Raw genomic sequence first — 20,475 nt, 5'->3', positions numbered from 1 at the left:
TTGCTAATCTTCCAATTTTGTTCTTTCCAAATCCCTCATTAGCCAACTGACCCATGAGTTTTTGCCCATGAACCAGCACAGATCTGTATCCCAGGCTGTCTCTTTGTGTATGACCAGATGTCCCCTCTCACCCCAAGTCTGCTGACCAGAGGGACATCCCTGCCCTGTGGCCTCTTAAGGACATTCGTAATGTTGCAACTGTCGAATTCTGTTTCTTGAATATGATACATATTATTCTAAGCAAATCCATACATTGGTTTCATTGTCAGATGATTATAGATGGGGTGTTAAAAGATCCTAGTTTGCCCAGGACACTCCTGACTTACACCCAGTGCCCCACCTTAATTATTAATAGTGCTGCTTTTAGCTCTTAAAAGTGTCTTTGTTTGGATGTTAACTATATATGGTCACATACATCATGGATGTAGTTTAAGATAGAGAAGGGATAAAGCAGGCAAAAACGTGCGACTCCTTCTGCAGCTTGTTTGTACATTCCAGACCCGTTCAGATCCAGTTTCATAAGTTCCTTTTCAATTACACAGTGGCATACTACTGCACTCACCCAGTTTTATGATCCAGTAGATCAGCTAGCTGCGTGTTGACCGTGTGCAGGTGGGCATGCGTGATTACTTGTTATCCCATGGTCACATATCTTGTTTCAACAGGGGACCAGTACCAGGATGCTTTTCGAATGGACGAGAGTTTAGTGACTGAAAGGGCCAGGACTTAACTCTCAGACCATAGGGGTCTGTCCTGATTCTCCAGGATCAGAGATGAGGCTTTCCAGCAGCTCCTTAGAGCATCTCTATCTAATACAACCACTGTCCATACTATAGGCTCTGCTGATGGAATCTCAGTCTCCAGGCATCTTGTCCCCACTGCACAGTCTTGTCTTTTTCTAGATTGTATTCAAAACTGGCAGGTTTATGGGTTATCCAGTCATGGGTCAGAGAAGCACACATAAATATGTTACCTGCTGTCTCAAAATCAAGAGTCTCAGCAGCCATTGAGCTTCTTCCTTCATGGTGGACAGTACATGGTGCAGTGACTTTAAAGTGGATATATTGAGATTCTCTACACTAAGGAAACACCATGGAAACTTCCCTGAGATAGCATATCTCTGAAATTTTGCAAGATTTAGATATATCTTGCTGTAACATTTTAAAAAATATTTTGGCCTCACTGTGCAGCTTGTAAAATATTAGTTCCCTGACCAGGGATTGAACCCACACCCTCAGTAGTGGAAGTGTGGAGTCCTAACCACTGGACCACCAGGGAATTCCCTACTGTAGCATTTTGAAGGTTTATTATTTCTCATAATCAGATTCAATTGAAATGCTGTCATCAATGTAGAATAACAGTTATGAAATGAAAATGGGTAATAGATCTTTCAGCTTTATTATGATAGCCCTAAGTCAGAAGAGTAAGGGTATACTGATATCTTTGCTGCTAAAGGTAAAAGTGCTTCAGGTTAATCTTTTAATAGGAATGGGAAAAGGAAATGCCTGAAAACAAGAGACAGTGTTGACTGACCATAGTAAAGACACTAACTTCAGCAACTTAACTGTGCTTATCAGCGCCACTGATTAATTTTGTGATCATCTGTAAGTTTTCTTCATGAATGTTCTTTTCCCACTGGCTCACAGGCAGTTGATGAGGATTGCTATCCCCATGTGGTGAGAATTGCTGTTCCTACATGGTGAGAATTGCCATCCCTACGTGCTTTTATTTAGCCTCTTGGCAGGAGTGGGTAGATCCATGGGCTTCCACTTGGCCTTTTCTGTCATAACCATCATAGAACCTGTGTAAGGATTCTGCCTGTAACTATCACTCCCCACCAAATGGTCAGACATTGGGAGAGCAATCACAAGATGTATCTGCCATAAATTCCCTACTACTCTAGAATCAGGTTTCTCCACTAGCCCTAGCATTTCCCACTTTAATACATTAAACATTTCTAGGCCACCAGTCTGTTTTACTGGCCATGAAGTTAACATTCCTGTTAACTTCATAATCGGTTAACCACTGACACAGATCTCTGTCTCTCAAAAATAAGACTGTCACCCAACAGAGTTAATTATTCTTGATGCACTCAGATGATCTATGATAAATCAACATTGCCACCTGATCTGTGCATCTCTAGGATCCTGCTACCCCACTGAGATGATGAAGTCCAGTTTTATTGCAGAATCCCTTATTGTCAGCTCTGTCTTATTGGCAACAATCACTACAGAGCTTTATATGTGGGTGCCCCTCACCAATACGGGTTTTTAACAGTTTAATGAATGAAAACATTTTTGGCCATTGTAGAGAAGACTTTTATAGGTATAGGACAGTTTATACATAACATAGTCAATCTAACATTCAGTCTAAACCAGTAAAGTTCTGGTATTTGATCCCTAGTAACTGAAGGCTACTGTTGGGTTCAACTGTAAGTTAGCCAAGATATTAAGAGAAGGTGGCAAGGTAGGTTCAGGAGTATTTGGGAGTTTAAAGATCTCCTACTAACACCATTCCCAGGCACTCAATTCAGTACTCTAAATCCATCAATAGATTCTTCTCAATCAGTGTTCATATCTTATCCTTTCCAGCTTAATATCTATAGGGTCCACTCATAAAATATCTTTCAAACTATTGCCAACAGAAATTAGTGACTTCCTGTAACATATTTAGGGTGTAGACCACCTCTTTTTGAGGCATGGCATGAACTTCCCAGTCTAGCCTGTGAGTCCCTACCTTTCATCGACCTGAAAAGGTGAGATGGAGATACTGCCTGAGATGACTCAGCGGCCTCTTACGAGGAAACAGCATGATAACCATTTTAGCATATAGTGTATTAATAGAAAATTTGAGGCGTGGTATGTCCAAGAGATCGGCAATGATTGCATTGAAAAGATAGTTTATTACTCATAGTTCCAAGAGGAGGGGCCTGCCTCACACCATATGGGGCAGCAGCAGGCTTGGTTGGGAGGCAGAGGGGGAGAGAACTGTGGGCCAGAGCCATCACGGTGGTTTCTAGGGTGAAGGAAGTGGGTAAGGAAGGATCAACAGGTTTAGGATTGGCTATTTGAATAATTTCAGCAGGCTCTGGGGCACAGAAACTGCTTATAGTTGTCTGGTACCTGGACCTGGAGTATGTTGCCCACCAGGGTTCCGGGCCTCCTTAATCACCAGAAATCGATCTGAGGCCAGAGAAGAAATTGGGGCAAGGCTTCACTGGGGCCCTTGCTCCAGCAACAGGGGCAATAACAAACAAGGTTCCTTTGCTCACTGGCTCCCTGAGGCAGGGTGAGCTGGTTCCTTTTATGGGGTGAGGGTAGGGGTATATCCAGGGGTCAGGCAGGAGGGGTGGCTTAGGTGGTTTGCCCACCCCCAATGGTGATGTGTGCAGGGGGCATGTGCAGTACCCAGCTTTTGCTCTCAGCTCTTCACAAGTGATAGTTGGGGTTATTTGGTCTTTCTGCATCTCTGTCCAGAATTTGCCTCAACTGCACATACACACACTTATTCTTCATCTTTTACTGTTTCTCTGTATTTTTGTAGTTTGAGGAGAGGTGTGTCCAGGTGCAGGCACAACGGTACTGTAGCCGAGGGTCCTGGACCCAGACCTGTCTCACTTAGGGAAGGGGTAGAGGTTCAGAGTGTGAGAGCTCAGTAAAGGAGATGGTTAGTGGTGTGGGCTTCAGATTAGTTGGTTTGTACTTGAAAACACATTCCTATTTGAGTTGTTACTGTTTCTAAGAACTGGCTAGTCCTACGAGGGCAGTCCCTTCAGGGTCTGCAAGACCCCAGATATCAAAGTAACAGGACAGTTCAGTTCAGTCACTCAGTCGTGTCCGACTCTTTGCGACCCCATGAACTGCAGCACACCAGGCCTCCCTGTCCATCACCAACTCCTGGAGTTCACCCAAACCCATGTCCATCAAGATGGTGATGCCATCAAAGCATCTCATCCTCTGTTGTCCCCTTCTCCTCCTGCCCTCAATCTTTCCCAGCATCAGGGTCTTTTCCAGTGAGTAAGCTTTTCGCATCAGGTGGCCAAAGTATTGGAGTTTCAGCATCAGTTCTTCCAATGAACACCCAGGACTGATCTCCTTTAGGATGGACTGGTTGGATCTCCTCAAAGTCCAAGGGACTCTCAAGAGTCTTCTCCAATACCACAGTTCAAAAGCATCAATTCTTTGGTGCTCAACTTTATAGTTCAACTCTCACATCCGTACATGACCACTGGAAAAACCATAGCCTTGACTAGACAGACCTTTGTTGACAAAGTGATGTCTCTGCTTTTTTATATGCTGTCTAGGTTGGTCATAACTTTCCTTCCAAGGAGTAACCGTCTTTTAATTTCATGGCTGCAATCACCATCTGCAGTGATTTTGGACCCCAGAAAAATAAAGTCAGCCACCGTTTCCACTGTTTCCCTATCTATCTGCTATGAAGTGATGGGACCAGATGCCATGGTCTTCATTTTCTGAATGTTGAGCTTTAAGCCAACTTTTTCCACTCTCCTCTTCACTTTCATCAAGAGGCTCTTTAGTTCTTCACTTTCTGCCATAAGGGTGTTGTCATCTGCATATCTGAGTTTCTTGATATTTCTCCCAGCAATCTTGATTCCAGCTTGTGCTTCCTCCAGCCCAGCGTTTCTCATGATGTACTCTGCATAGAAGTTAAATAAGCAGGGTGACAATATACAGCCTTGACATACTCCTTTTCCTATTTGGAACCAGTCTGTTGTTCCATGTCCAGTTCTAACTGTTGCTTCTTGACCTACATACAGGAGAGGAGGACCATCAGAATTCTCTGCAGAGGCTGGTTCCTTCTGTATATGTGTGTAGGTTGTGTGGTTACAGAATGAAAAGGGGATATCTCTGCTGATAAGGTAGATTCAGGGCAGTTTAGCTGTTCAAAGATTTTAGCATTGATTGTTTCTGCTCAGATGCCCCACCTCATGTCTCGGGATTTACCTTCTTTCTCAGTAGTAACCTTAAAGTATCATATATTTTTCTAACATTTGATATTTAAATGGTGTTGTAAATGAGGAGCTTTTAGTGTGTGTTTGCTGCAGCTATAGGAGATGAGAGCCGCTTCAAAATGGCCCTCACGATTTTCTGATTTGTTTTCTCAGTTTGTTCTTAACTGGGCATTCAAAGACTGTCAGTTTGCCCCTTGCACTATTTGTGGTTTCTAGGCTAGTTAGAGAAAGCCAACTGACTCAGCATCTTTATAATGGTGATTGTTGCCACAGTCACCAAGTACATTAGCCAGTTGGCCTCCGTCTGCGCGTCCCTCATCCCATGCTACCAGTGGGGATAATTTGAGTATCGTGAGGCCACCACATGCTGCAGAGCTACCATTGGTCCATTACCCCAGCAAAGAGTTTATTTCTCAGATATCTCATATAAACTCAGTCTTAGAGTCTTATTTGGATATGATTCTACAGCCCTGAACAGTGGAAAACCCAGTTTCCTAAAGCTACTCCGAAAGCCTTTCACTCTTTCTAGTCAGTGTCCCAGCTGGAAAAAGATGGAACATTCACAGTTAGTAACTAAGGAAGTTTAATAAATGAATGTTGTACTAAAGTGTGGGCAGAGTGTACAGAAACCACGAAAGGATATTGCAGAACCCTGAAACCAGCAAAAGTGGGTAGCCTCCTAAATCTCTTATTAAAATGGCAAGCAGGAAAGCAGTGTTCTAGACCCAGGGTGGGTACTTGCATCGTAAGGATCGTCTCACACAAATTGGTCTCTCCATCCGATTAAGGCAGCTGTCTGACAGTGACCCTGAAGCAGGGGCATCTGTAAAATAAAAATGATCTCAATTTCTTTCTCTCCTTTCATTTTCTGCCAGAACTCATCAGCTTTACAGAAGCCCCAAAGGTAACAGCAGGAAGATACAATTCACATAGGTCAGCTTCCAGTGATCCAGGAGGAGAAAGTCTAGAGGGTGGATTTGGTGGGGCAGACACAAAATAGGCAGCCCAGGTACCAGCCCAAAGGAGAGAAGTTAGAGCTAGTCCTGACATCCTAATGTTTCTTCTAAGCCCTTAATGGGTTCCTTCCTCTTTGTGTAGCTGCAGTCGTGTTAAACGTTAGTTATTGACTCGGTTCTTGTCAAGCTAAGAAAGTGAGTCTTCACTAATCCCTAAGCATCTTCCAAGTCAGAGGGCAGATGACCATTTTCCTCTTTCTTATTTTTCTGTATAAGATACTAATGATCTGCATGTCTAAAACAATACTAACATGCACGAGGCATTCCTAACTTAACATGAATTCTTCACAAGTGCAAGTGTTGGTCCCTCGTAATCCTCACTGTCTCAGGATTATGTAGCCAGTGGAGATACTTTAGAATATGGAGGTGTTGTTAGTCGCTTAGTCGTGTCTGACTCTTTGCGATCCCATGACTGTAGCCCTTCAGGCTCCTCTGTCCGTGAAATTCTCCAGGCAAGAATACTGGAGTGGGTTGCCATTTCCTTCTCCAGGGGATCTTCTCCACAAAGAAATGGAACAGAGGTCTTCTGCATTGCAGGTGGATTCTTTACCTTCTGAGCCACCAGAGAAGCCCAACATAAATGCTTCATTTTGACCTAAGAATATGAAGGTGAAAAAGGAAAAATGTAATCAGGTTGAAAGGTTAATGTGGCATTTTTATGCCCAGAAAGTAAATTTATATTCTGAGATCAAATGCAGGTTTTATGTCTTCTTAGCTTTATTGACTAGGTAATTAAAAAAACTTTCCCTCAGTCTCAGTTTCTCCATAATGAAAATGGGGGCCATAATATCTAACATGAACAAAAACTGTTATTATTAGAGATAAATAGATAATGTTCCTGGCACAGTTTCTGGCACACATAAGGCACTGAGTAATTGGAAAGGATTTATTATTTTATTTGTTGGCAGCATCAGACATAGAAATAAAAGAAGAGAAAATACTGATTTAGGTGTCTAAAAGACAAATGAAAATCCTTGAAGAAATTTAGAAATTCTCAAAATATCTTCAATAATTCTTAGAATCCTAACAAAACAGACTGATTCATATACCTGCATTCTGATTGGAAATATGTAGCCACCAGCCATGTGTGTGTACTGAGAGACAGCTCTTTTCTTTTTTTAATTAGAAGCATCTCCCCATCCAGACAGATTTTCCAGCTATAAAGGAATTAAAATTACCTCTGTGAGCCAAACAGTTGAGAAATGTGTGTGGTCCAATATTTTGGCTACTTGGGGTCTTAACAAAGTGAATTGGAAAAAAAAAAAATAATGGAAACGAAGATACAGGCTGGACTGCATTTGTTACAAAGCAGGAACACCGTTAGATTAAAGCCATTTACATTTTGAATTTCAGCAGTCCCTAAAATCAGCTTATATGCAAAGCTCCTTATACTAAAATGAGCTTAATTTCTGGTTGTAAACAGTTCTGCTGAACATAAAATTTCAGGCTTCTTGTGGATCCCTTGGATTAGCTTAGGAAAATCTTTAGTTACATTAAAACCTTATATGATGAATTTATTCCTTCAAACATATACCAACAATTTTCTAGTGCATTTTCTTCTACTGGTATGATTTTCCAGCAGCATTCTAGAATGTTAAGGTAAGGCACTAGTTATTTAATGGGCAACACACATTCCTTCTGCTCTGGTATATATTTTCACTATTTGAAATGAGCACATTTACAGTATTTCTCTATTATTTTTATTTAGACTCATAATACAGAACATTATGTCTAAATAAATTCTCCTTCAAGAATTGTAGGATATACTAATATTTCCAAAAATATATAGGAAAAGTCACTTAATAGTTTGGGTTTTCCATTATCCATTCGTATCACTTTTCAGGCATTCATCCCTTCCCCATGCAGTCTGTGTAACTCTGTGGAAGCTGAACTTGTCCTCAGATCTTTCTTCCAATGTAGTCAGCACATACATCCCTTCAAGCTGTTGATGGTTTTTTGTTCGGAGATGGACTCATGATTCCATTAATGTCAATGAGATACGAGTATATATTCTCACAACAGGCGTCTTGGGAACAAGCATTTTTCATTTTCTAGCAGGTGGTGTTTGGAGAGAATCATTTCCTTAGCCGGAATTAAATGAGGATGTCTGTTGCTTTGGAAGCTGCTGGCAACCATTCTATGACATGAGGGTTTTCAGTCTTAGCATGAAGCAGATATAGAAGACAGAGAAGCTGAATGCATTGCAGTCTCTGAAGATATTCAGACTTGACTGAAGCCTTCCTAGCTTGGACATATTCTGGTTTTAGGTGTATGTTCCACAGATTGCCACCATTCTGTAGCTCATGTAAGCATACAGTTTATTACTTAGGTCTGTTGCTTGCAATGGAGAAATGTCTAACGTAAATATTTATCCATTTTAATACATTTTTACTTTGCCTATTCAACCAACATTTTCACGCAGCCACAATGTGCCATTATAAAGGCTGCAAGCATACTGCATGTCCTCTATGGGTACATGTGATTCAAAGCAATTACTTCCCACTTTCAAAGTTCCCACAGAAAATTGTGACTTGATTTAGATAAGAGTGCATTTTTAGTTCCAAAAGGCTAACATCCATTAAAATGATGTTTTTGCTACCCTTTTTACTCAGAATTGGCAACTCCTTAAGCAAAAAAATATTTGATTCAGATATATAATTTTATATATACTATATACACACATAACACATAAATAGTAATATTATGTAAAAGAGAATAATGTATACATACTTGGGAAACTATATTTATTTTCATTGTTCACGAGAGGAAACGTCAATCAGTGTGACAAACTTCCTAGTCTTATTTTAAGAAATTGCCATAGCCATCGCTGCTTTAGCAAGTCTTCCCTGGTGGCTCAGAGGGTAAAAGCATCTGTCTACAATGCAGGAGACCCGGGTTCGATCCCTGGGTAGGGAAGATCCCCTGGAGAAGGAAATGGCAACCCGCTATAGTCCATGGGGTCACAGAGAGTCAGGCACGACTGAGCGACTTCACTTCCTCCCTGCTTCCAGCAACCACCAGCCCAAGTCAGTCTGCAGCCATCAACAATCGAAGCCAGACCCTCTGTCAGCAAGATGATGACTTGCTGAAGACTCAGATGATGGTTAGTATTTTTTAGCAGTAATGCATTTTAAAATGAAGGTATGTACATTGTTCTTTTAGGCATAGTGTTATTTTACACTTAATAGACTTCAGAAGAGTGTATAGTGTAAGCATAATTTTTATATATACTGGGAAACCAAGGAAAAATGTATACTTAATTTTATATTGTGATATTCTTGCTTTATTGTGGTAGTCTGGAACCAAAACCCATAATATCTCCAAGGTATGCCTCCAAGGTACATTTCTTCTCACAGCTAAGACCTAAGAATCTTTGAAAAGTGAGTGCATCCTGAAATATTTATTAAAAAAGCACTGTTAAATTCCCAGTTGAAAGTTTTTGGAGTACAAACACAAAAATAAAATGAAACTCAAAAAACCTGCCAGTAAGCCTTGAAATATATAGCAGTTTCTGATATTTGAGATAATGGTACTTTAAAGGAGTTAACATGCAAATCAGACTATAGAATGTACATAATTCTTTTCCTATTACTTTCATTTAAAATATCTTTAAAAACAGCCTGTCAGAGTATTGGATATGTTTTTCTCATTACTTTTTTTTTTTTTTTTTTAAGAGTAGATAGTACTTTATTGATTAAAAGGTTGAAGCCAGGGAGGGTTTTGAGTTGAGAAGGAACATCCTCAAAGCCTTGGTTTAAAAAGATTGATCTGCCTGCGGTGAGGAGGGTGAGTGCAGGGGGATCTGACCCCTTTTCACAGCCTTTCTTTCTCCAACTATTTCCCTCTGACTCTGCCTCATCTTCACAGGCTTCCCACCCCACCACAGCATCTCTCCTTTCCATGAATCTCTCCACCCTCTTCCTTCAGTTTCCTTTTCTGCACCCCCTTTCCACCCTCCCTCCTTTCAAACCCTGGCTCTTTACCTTTGAAATCTCATTACCTTTTAAATAGTTTCTTTCCAACCACAAGCCCAATGAGCAGATTGTTAACAAAAGATTAAGATGAGGCTACCCAGAGTTTGGTATGAAAGTTTCTTTAATTAGTCAGACGGGACAGAGCTGTCATTGTCTCCTTCCCACTTATAGACATACAGGCTTTCTGTATCCTCAGGTTCAGCCAACTGTGGATCGAAATTCCAGAAATTTCCAAAAGGCAAATTTGAATTTGCATTGTAACAACTTTTTTACATTGTATTTATATTACAATGACTTTTTAAGTAGCATTTACATTTTATTAGGTATTACTGGTAATTTAGAGATGATTTAAAGTACACTGGAGGATGGGTGTAGAGTATATGTAAATCCTGTGCCACTTTAGGACTTCCCTTGTGACTCGGTGTATTCCCCTGGAATACAGGAGATGCCAGTTCGATCCCTGGGTTGGGAAAATCCTTTGGAGAAAGGAATGGCAATCCACGCCAGTATTCTTGCCGGAGAAATCCCATGGACAGAGAAGCCTGGCAGGCTACTGTTCATGGGGTCACAAAAGAGACATGGCTTAGTAACAAAACAACAATAAAAAAATGCCATTTTATACAAGGCTATTGAACATTCTCGGATTTTGGCCCTTGGATAGCTAGGGATTAGCTGTACACATTGCTAGAATACAACTTGAAACTTCAATTATTAGAGTAATTGTCAAATGTGGATGATAGGGTTATATTAATGATGTTTGTTATTATTTCACAGAAACACAACCACCACCTTAGATACATATTATAAATTCCTCTACTCCCTTAGGGAAAAAACAGTCGAAATCTACATGTGGTCTATGTAGTGGCCTGTTCTAGAACTTACAGCTCACAAATACCTTTTTCTCTGAATGGACTGTTAAGAATCTGAAAAGAAAGTTTTGACTTTTCCAATTTTAGATTTTTTTCTTTTTTGTATATAGACAGATTTAAAAGCTAGTTTAGATATAGCCACGGAGAAGGAAATGGCAGCCCACTCCAGTACTCTTGCCTGGAAAATCCCATGGACGGAGAAGCCTGGTAGGCTACAGTCCATAGGGTCGCAAAGAGTCGGACACGACTGAGTGACTTCACTTTCACTTTAGATATAGCCAACCAAGTGAAATATGAGACAATTTTTTAACTCACTGTTCGGACTGAAGAGTTGGCGACTTATGTGGTAAGTGTAAGACGACAGAATGCTTGACAGTATACCCTTGTAGACCAAGAATGTTCTTCAGCTTTACGGTTAAGCTCTGACAGTCACATAAACATCAGCATTCTCACCCCGGGCAGGAGCAATGCTGTAGATGCTACAAGCGACTCTCTGGGCTGTGCACGCGGGAGCCAGGATAGTGAATAGGGTCGCTGTGGTCGCATGACTGCAGTTAAGAAACTGGTTTGTGAGTAAACATGTGTAATTTTTAGGGGTCCCCCAAACTGACCCTTCAAAGGGGAGAATTTTATCTAATGATAATTCAGACTTATTAAAGACATATGACTGCCAGTGTGAAAATCTATGACAGCATCAGAGAAGTTCTCATTTCTTTTCAGGACTTCAGAGCAAACAAACCCAAGGGAATCCTGATCTGAGAAAATGGAGTCCATATATTTTTCTTTGAGCTGAAGGTAATTTGATGTAATCATTTCTGTGTTATATTCCCAGTTTAACAAACTGTTCTCTATTCCAAAATACAAAATCATTTAACAGTTCCTTGGGACAGGTGTAAAACTTCTAGACTTGTGTCCAAGGATGGAGACAGTCTTTATACAAGAGAATTTATATAGCATGAGTCGGTTTGAACCCTCAGCCACATAGATGTTTAAGTGAAAACAACACTCAGTTAAGTTGGGAGTGGTGACAAATACATAAAACTGAGCTTTTCAATGCGCATGTCAGAGTTTGGGTGGGGTAGGAGGATATCTGTAGAGACAACATTAGAATAAATATAGAGTAACTTAGACAACATTTTAAAAACTCATGAATCTTAGCCTACAAAACATATAAACTGTTGTTCTCTCTAAGTGCTTAATTTGCTTGCCTTAACCATTTATTGGGGCAGGAGAAAGCTTCAGGGACATAAATGTTATGGATAACTGCCCAAAAGTTGGTATTAATGAGCCATGCCATTTACAACATACAACATGGGGGAAACCTACCTCTCCCTCCCCTTTCTTTATTGAGGTATAACTGACAAAAAGGTATATATTTAAGGTATACAAGTGTCAGATTTTGATTTATGTATATACCTTGTGGAATAATTACCAGTTAGGCAAACTAACATACATCACCTCACATAGTTAACATTTTCTGTGTGTATGGTAAGAGTACCTGAAATCTTCTTTAGGAAACTTTCGATGTCTAACATAGCACACAGGCATAGGCGCCGTGCTGGACAGTAGCTCTGCAGCACTTACTGCAAAGTGAAACTGCTCACATTGCCCAGCAGCGGCCCCTCTCACCCGCCTTCTACCATTTGTCTGTCCGGGTTCAGCTGAGGGAGGGAGGCATGTCTCACGGTGCCTCTCACTTCATTTAGCATAATGCCCTCCAGGTTCATCCGCATTGTCACAAATGGCAGGACATCCTTCTTCTTAAAGACTGAACAATATCCTGATTAATAGAGATAATCACACTTTATCATCTAGAGATGAATGGATATTTTTGGGGTGCTAAAATTTCCATTGATTCTTATTTCTTTTATTTCCTTAGGAAAGCAAATGTAAGCATTGTGTAATTACTCGCTGAAGCATCTGTATGGTTCCTGTAGAAAAGAACATCCATATAATCCTGGTGTTGGAGTCAAATTATTTGCTTATTCTCATTCTTTGTGTGACAAGTGAGTGATTTCTCCCTAAACCTGGACATTCAAGCTAAAATCTGATTATTATTTAAATTTTGTGTTTATCAAGCTTCCTCCAATGGCCACTTCAGTGCAAGAAGAGTGTGGGGGTGTCGTCTTGTTACCTTCAAGACGAGCCGGAAGTGCAGGTTCTTCACATGGCCTGGTTTCCCATTGGGATGAACGGGGGCTCTTTGTTACTACTGGACGGGCTCAGAGTTCCAGCTCTCTCTTCAACTTCAGCTGGGACCTGGCTGGAAGCAGGAGAAGATCTCGTCACTGGGCTTCATCGGGGCCCCCGCTGCCAGTTCCTTGGAGGAAGTGGACTCGTTATCACTGAGTAGTGCTAAGAGCCTTGACTGCATAGTTCTTGTTCTCACACACCCTCGGTGAGGAAGTGGAGGTACCTTGTTACTGCTGCAGAGAAGTGGTGATCCAGACTCTGTCCTGGTCTCCACTGCAGCATGGCACGAGATCTGTCAGGGATGGAAAGCTCAGTTCTCCAGTCAGCCTCTTCTGATACCAAGCTGTGGAAGGAAAGTTAGAGTATCTCACTGTTGCCCACCAAGGGTGGAAGTCTTGCTTTTCCACGCAAAACTTTGCTAGAAAGGATGAGGCTGGGGCTTACTCTACAGGTTACTCTACACCGGTTATTGGGTGAAGGTTTTTCTCTTGTTACCTGGTCCTTTGGCTACAGAGAAGAGGCTGTATGAGGGTTCTTTTAGCAGCTTCTCCAGTATTCATTCTGAGATACATGAGACAAAAAGAAAACTTCAGAATTCACCAAGTCATTCCACATAAACATAGGTATAAATATCTCCCAGTTTTGAACTTGTACTTGGTGGTTGGAATAGGTAAAAGTACATCTGTTCTTCTCCATACTCTTTGAAAGTTCGATAAAATTCATATGATTTTTGTTTTGTAAATTGAAGTATAAGTGAAATATAACATTTCAGATGTATGATAAAATGGTTCAGTGTTTGTATATATTGTGAAATGATCATGATAAATTATCTTAAAAATCTTTTTAGAAAGCTATAATAAACTGAACAAAATGTTTATTGTAATATGCCTCACAGCAGATAATACTTAATGTGATATATGTCTCTGATATTTTACCCTGCTTTAATGCCAAATACTAAAGAAAATGATACAAACACAGATCATTACTGCCAGCAAAAAATAAATAAAATTCACATCCCTTTGGTGAAATGCAATGATACAAACCATGAGTTTGGATAATGTAGATGACACTTTACATGGAAAGGAAAATCAAGAATGAAAATAATTGTGATGGAGTCCTGTGGTATTCTTTTAAAACTCCTATTAAAATATCGGAGGATGATGGGGTACAAGTGGAGACGTGAATAGGTGCTTTAGGGTGACTACTGCAGTTTATCTGGACCTCGCCTGGTTTTAACACTGAACGTCTCTTAGTCCTGGACAAACAGGAAGCGTAGTCATCCTCACTGGACAACTGTGCTGATTTACAGGAACTGTGCAATTTTAATCTTATTAGTAAATGTAATTGTGGCTGTTTTACTACTAATGCATCCAAGGAATTATTAAAATAACTGGGTAAAGTTCACCACATTCTCTTACCTCATCCATTGTTGTAGCTGGGAGCTTGTGACTTCTAGTAACTACTGAATTGGGTTTTCTGCTCTTGTTCTTCACCTCCTTTAGCCCCTTTGTTTCCAAACAGCAGAGTTCTTAAGAATTGCATTAGAATCAAGCAATTGGAGAGATATATTTATGCTTAGAAAACTGTTGACTAGAACCAAAGTTTATTATATTATCTGTAGAATAATAGACATTTTAAAATGAATTAATGTAGTTTGCTATATTTGCTAAAGTTATATTGTATCAATTACTTACTGGACTCCTCATTTACAAGAAATAATAGTAATGTAGAATAATCTTGTATTTATAAACCAACCCTTTACTGTACAGAAGAAACTAACAACACTGTAAAGCCATTACAATAAACATTAAATGAAATCATTAAAATTTATTGTTTTGTTATGTATACCCCCTTTAAGTAATCAATGTAATTTTTAGTGTGTTGTATAAATTGGCATGTTAGGAATATAGCACATTGAATTAAATCCTGTAAGACTAATTTTTAAATAAATCTTAATTTTTCTTTAGAGCAATAAACCTAAGTCAGTAGCTGTTCTTCAAAATGTTTGTTTTTACAATGGAACACTACTCAGCCATAGGGTTTCCCACGTGATTCTGCAGTAACGAGTCCTCCTGACAAAGCGGCAAACACAAGTTCAATCCCTGGGTCAGGAACATCCCCTGGAGGAGGAAAAGGCTACCCACTCCAGTATTCTTGCCTGGAAAATTCCATGGACAGAGGAGCCAGGTGGGTCCATGGGGTCGCAAAAGAGTCAGACATGACTTAACAACAATTAGCCATAAAAGGAACAAATCTGAACAAGTTGTTGTGAGGTAAGTCAGAAACAGCAAAATATCAGATGTTACTGATGCGCCTATTTTCAGGGCAGTAACAGAGACACAGACATTGAGAACAGGCTTGTGGACACAGTGAGGGAAGCAGAGGGTGGGACGAATTGCAAAAAGAGCATCGAAACATACACATTACCCTGTGTAACACATAGCCAGAGGGAATCTGCTGTGTGATGCAGCGGGCTCACCCGGGTGCTCTGTGACAACCTAGAGGGGCAGGAGAGAGGCTCCAGAGGGAGGGGACATACGTATACCTATGGTCGGTTCATGGTGACGTTTGGCAGAAACCAACACAACATTGTAAAGCATTTATCTTCCAATTAAAAATAAATTTTAAAAATGCTTTTAATGATATACGAGATTATAGACATTTTCCCTGAAGTGTAACACACCTTTACCATTCACATAAATCAGTGAACACACCTACACTTACTTGTGCTTTTAACTCAGGTACATAGTGTGTGTATTATAAAAAAATTTTTGTCCACATTTTAAGGTTTCAAGCAAATTTCCATTGAAAAAATATCTTCCAAATTACCAAGACTCCTTCCTGCTAAGGAGGGGATGTGCACAGTAGCAATTAGGACAGTTAATCAGTTGGATTTGTCATCTAAAGGGGAAAAATCATTAGCAAGACACTGGGTGGCTAGTGACAGCTTAAATACTTATAAATCACAAAATTGTCAGTTCTTTCATTTAAAATAGATAGGTTGAGCCTTTTTCAATTTAAGTTTTTGATTTATGTCACTTTGCAAAAACCTAAGCACTTAAGAATCTTGTCATGCAGAAAAACTTAAACTTTTTAATAAAAGTTAAACAAGCAAATTGTTCTAGAAAAAGTCAAAAGACTCCTGTCTGCACACTACATTGGAGCCTCATCAGACCTTAGTAAACATTATATCGAGAGGTTCACATACTGGTGTCCAAAAATGCCCTTTAAAATATAATAATAAATGTTAGAAATACCACAGAATCAAAAGAGCGATTATCTCAAGTGGCTTAAATAAACAAAGCCATACCTGTGCTGAAACACACAAAAGCCAATTATGCTTGGAATTTGAGCATCAACACTACTCTCAAGTGACAAACTGCCAAAACTCACCTTTCGGTGGCCTCCACTAGTTCAGTATCTCGAAGGCCTCTAGGAAAGACACCATGTGTACTCTTTTTAACATTAACTTTGTGATCCTACGTCTCAGCCTCAGTCATCAAGTCTTTTTTTCATTCAGTTTTCACAGTTCTCTTCTGCATAATCATCATGTTAATCGTGTAGTTGATCAACTCAGGATACTCCAGTGCATACCAATTTCCCAAGCTTCCTACGGTAGATGTGGATTCCATTTACAAAACATGGTCTTTCCTTTACGATAAAACAACATGCAAGTCAATGCGACACAGGATACAAACTAGCATCTAGATGTTATTATCATAGGCATTGTAGCCTTGCCATCATTAATTAATGAATTCCTTAACTATGTGGTTAACTATGTTAATACAGACACAGTCTTACGTGACCAACTTTTTTTTTGGTGGCGGCACTGGGTCTTCTTGCAGCCTGAGGGCTTCTTTAGTTGTGGCGTGCAGGCTCAGTTGCAGTATATGAGATCTTACTTCCCTGACCAGGGACCGAACCCAGGCCACTTGCGTTGGGAGCAAAGAGTCTTATTCACTGGATGACAGGGAAGTCCCTCTTGTATGATCAGTTTGATTTGCACAATTTATTTAAATGGGACTGAAACAATCAACAATGAGTATATAATCACTACCATTGCAAATCTCAGGAATTTTTAATTACTCAAGTGACCTCAGTGGGGTAGTTATTGATCACATAACTTGCAGGCAGTTTACTGTGGTTTTGAAAAAAGAGCTAAGGGTCAGCAAAGCTTTGGTCAAATACTCACCTAATAACCTACCGAACACATTATGGTACTTTTAGATCTGGAATATACCTGAGGTGATCATTGAATTCATCAAAATTCCATATGAAGGGGAAGTAGTGGAAGCTTTTATTTGAGAATGTAACTCTGCCTTAGTGTGCAGATGAGTATGGAAACCAACGAGGTATGGGAACAAAAGTTCTGAGAAAGATTTTGGAGAGAGTGAGGAAACTGTCAAGACACTTAGATGTGATTCAAGCAACCTGGAGCAGAAAGAAAGCACTGACTCCAGTGTTATGTTTTAGCTAGGATCTTTATGAGAGAATTTGAGAGAGATGAAAGTTAAAAAGTTAAAAATTTTTCTCCATAATCTTTGAAAAACCTTAAAAAACCCTATGTTGAAAGCACAAGGCACCCGTTTGTCTTTATAACATGCTATAGATGGGGAAACAGTGGAAACAGTGTCAGACTTTATTTTTCTGGGCTCCAAAATCACTACAGATGGTGACTGCAGCCATGAAATTAAAAGACGCTTACTCCTTGGAAGGAAAGTTATGACCAACCTAGATAGCATATTCAAAAGCAGAGACATTACTTTGCCAACAAAAGTCCGTCTAGTCAAGGCTATGGTTTTTCCTGTGGTCATGTATGGATGTGAGAGTTGGACTGTGAAGAAGGCTGAGTGCCGAAGAATTGATGCTTTTGAAGTGTGGTGTTGGAGAAGACTCTTGAGAATCCCTTGGACTGCAAGGAGATCCAACCAGTCCATTCTGAAGGAGATGAGCCCTGGGATTTCTTTGGAAGGAATGATGCTAAAGCTGAAACTCCAGTACTTTGGCCACCTCGTGTGAAGGGTTGACTCGTTGGAAAAGACTCTGATGCTGGGAGGGATTGGGGGCAGGAGGAGAAGGGGACGACAGAGGATGCGATGGCTGGATGGCATCACTGACTTGATGGACGTGAGTCTGAGTGAACTCCGGGAGTTGGTCATGGACAGGGAGGCCTGGCGTGCTGCGATTCATGGGGTTGCAAAGAGTCGGACACGACTGAGTGACTGACCTCATCTGATCTGATTTGATACAATTGAAGATCCTGGGCACTTGGCACGTTATTGCATGCCAAATACCAATAATAAAGCACACAACTCAAAGGCAGTAAGAACATCCTGTATTTGAAGTGTAGAGAATTCATGAGAAAAAAGAAAACAAGAATGGAAGCGTATTGGGAATAATAGAGGACATTTATTGTAAGTGAACAACAGGATAAATTTTTCATAAACTGGACACTCTTGTGGAATCTTCCCAAAATAACAAAGATTAATCCGTATTCTTTTTACCAACACAAATCCCACCCAACAAAAGATAACCACTAATCCAACTTCTGAAAAAAATAGATCAATTTTATTTTTTTCCTATATGTACAAATGCTGATGTGTAAGATTTGGAATCATTCAGTACGTGCTTGTTTTAGTCTGTTGAGCTGCTGTACCAAGAACCATAAACTGGAAAATGTGTAAACAGCAAACGTTTATCCTGAAGACTGGGAAGTTCAAGATCTTGGTGCTGGAAGATGTGGTGTCTGGTGAGGAGAGCCCGCTTCATAGCTGGCTGTATTCGCTGTAACCACACAAGGGTCTACGGGGCAAGGGAGCTTTGTCACATCTCTCTCTGAAGTGCCCTGATTCCTTTCATGAGGGCTCAACCTTTAAGACCTCCTTACCTTTCAAATGCCTCATCTCCTAACACCATCGCATTAGACACTAGGTTTTCAACACAGATATTGTGGAGGGGGACATAGTCAGTCCATTGTAATGTTCATTTGGGTGTGGTTTCTTTTGCTTCTTTGGCACACGTGAAATTTTCCCATATGATTCATGTAAGTATAGTTTATTCTCACTGCTGCATGCATACAGAATTTTCAGAAGAGAGTGGGTTAATTTTTAAAAATAGATATTGTGTAGAAAAGGGAACCCTCCCACCCTGTTGGTGGGAATGTAAATTGGTTACAACCACTACAGAGAATGTTATGAAAATTCCTTGAAAAACTAAAAATCAGAACTACTATATGATCCAGCAATCCCATTCCTAGACATATATCCAGAGAAAACCATAATTCAAAAGCATACAATGCACCCCGATGTTCATTACATCACTATTTGAAATGACCAAGACATGGAAGCAACCTAAAGGTCCACTGACATAGGAATGGATAAGTAAGATGTGGTACATAGATACAGTGGAATGTTACCCTAAAAAAGAATGGCATGATGCCATCTGTAGCATCATGGATGGACTTAGACATTGTCATGCGGAGTGAAGTCAGAGAAAGACAAACATCATATGATAACACTCATAAGTAGAATAAAAAAAATGATACACGAACTTACTAACAAATCAGACACAAATTCACAGGTAGTAAAAAAAATGGTTACCAAAGGGAAAATAATGCAGAGGTGGGGAGAGGGATAAATCAGGGGCTTGGGATTAGCATCATGCTCTACATATGCAAGACTACTGTATGGTATAGAGGGCATTATTCAGTGTTCTGTAATACCCTATATGGAAAAGAATCTGGAAAAGAATGAATATATGTGTGTATGCATATATATATGCATATATATATATATATATAACCACTTTGATATACACCTCAAACTAATACAACCTTGTAAATCAACTATACTCCAATAAAAATTTTTTTAATGTATAAAATCTTTTAAAAATATGTGTTTTCATTTTTATTTATTAGAAAAACTATAGCTAGCAAACAAAGCCATGATTCAGATTCATGTGTGCTTAGGATAAGGCTGGAAAATGTGTATGTATAGAAATTAAAAGTACATTTAATGAAAAACATGAATTCATTATTGTGAGTTGTACATAGCAATAACAAAAATTATGCATCATGTTCTGTTGACAACATGATGTTAAACATTGACTAGGGAATAAGGCTATGTCTTATGCTTTTTAGAAAGAATGAAGTTTTATAGTTAATTGAATCAGTGGAGGATTATTTTCGAGTAAGATAACAGGTGATCAGTTAAAGTCATATATTCGATTAACTGGTTATCAGTTTCTCTGCTGAATCTCCTGAGATCGAGTCAAAGTGATCATTACCAGGAATCCAGTGGTTCCACCAGTTGTTTCTTTACCAAGTTTTCCTAATTGTTCTCTATGGATCTTAGAAAAGGCAATTACAATATCTCTTTACAGGAAAAAAGGACACAGCCAGTGAAGTTGAAAGATCTTGCCAAAATTAATCACTAAGTGGCTGAAAAACATGT

The 20,475-nt window shown here is 39.7% G+C and overlaps 1 long non-coding RNA gene across 1 annotated transcript; it reads left to right on the top strand.

The window, feature by feature from the left end:
• The first annotated feature begins 8,913 nt into the window (after positions 1–8,913).
• On the top strand, positions 8,914–14,987 carry LOC113885084. The gene is made up of 3 exons (XR_003509131.1): positions 8,914–9,091; positions 11,552–11,626; positions 12,711–14,987. It is a non-coding gene; the product is annotated as an uncharacterized LOC113885084 (long non-coding RNA).
• Positions 14,988–20,475: the final 5,488 nt, after the last annotated feature.

The sequence above is a fragment of the Bos indicus x Bos taurus genome, chromosome 27 (genome assembly GCF_003369695.1).
Source record: "Bos indicus x Bos taurus breed Angus x Brahman F1 hybrid chromosome 27, Bos_hybrid_MaternalHap_v2.0, whole genome shotgun sequence".
Lineage (NCBI taxonomy): Eukaryota > Metazoa > Chordata > Mammalia > Artiodactyla > Bovidae > Bos > Bos indicus x Bos taurus.
Note: the sequence above shows the minus strand (reverse complement) of the source record. Positions and strands in the feature narration are given on the sequence as shown.